Source organism: Anopheles marshallii (assembly GCF_943734725.1).
Source record: "Anopheles marshallii chromosome X unlocalized genomic scaffold, idAnoMarsDA_429_01 X_unloc_75, whole genome shotgun sequence".
Lineage (NCBI taxonomy): Eukaryota > Metazoa > Arthropoda > Insecta > Diptera > Culicidae > Anopheles > Anopheles marshallii.
This window is the reverse complement of record NW_026525926.1, coordinates 54,013-55,000: the sequence shown is the minus strand read 5'-3', so window position 1 is coordinate 55,000 and position 988 is coordinate 54,013.

Here is a 988-nt window from a genome sequence, read left to right as displayed (position 1 = left end):
GTTTTTCTCTCACTTTCCCGCCGGCATTTTTTGCGCCTTCTGCGACTTTTTCGACGGCTTTTAATCCCGATTTGATTTAAATTTCGATAAAGTCTTTTTTCCTCTCTAGCCGGCAATTTAATTATTCAGTCCGTTTTTAATTCCGTTAATTTATTTTAATATACTATCGCCGTATAGCTGCTTTCCCTTTTCCGTCGGCATTCCCTCAAACGCCTTCTGCGACTTCCGAAGGCTTTTTATTCATTGCTTTACCATTACAACCGCGGCAATTAATTAATTCTTTCGCTCATCCTTAACATTCCTTTCAACCAAATCAAGCAAACTATTTATCTTTTAACCGCCTTCAGCAAAATCGACTTTCTATTAAAATTCACAGCGACAGAATACAGTGATCTCGTGTAACTCAGTGTGTTGTGCAGTGTAGTACAAGTGGGAGGCTTCCGCGTTTGTTGATTACCATTGATTAATTGTCTTCTGCAATTTAATAAGGATTATCGACAAACGGCGTAGAGGCCACAAATTGGTACGGCCTTCAGCCAAACCAGTCCCATCTTGAAAGTGCAGTGCCGCGTCGACAGCATACAGTGATCTTGTGTAGCGCAGTGTAATAAAAGTGGGAGGCTTCCGCGTTTGTTGATTACCATTGATTAATTGTCATCTACAATTTAATACGGATTACCGACAAACGGCGTAGAGGCCACAAATTGGTACGGCCTTCAGCCAAACCAGTCCCATCTTGAAAGTGCAGTGCCGCGTCGACAGCATACAGTGATCTTGTGTAGCGCAGTGTAATAAAAGTGGGAGGCTTCCGCGTTTGTTGATTACCATTGATTAATTGTCTTCTACAATTTAATACGGATTATCGACAAACGGCGTAGAGGCCACAAATTGGTACGGCCTTCAGCCAAACCAGTCCCATCTTGAAAGTGCAGTGCCGTGTTTTTTGCGTGTGTGTTTGTACTCCAGAGCGCTGTTTCGTCCGACTGCG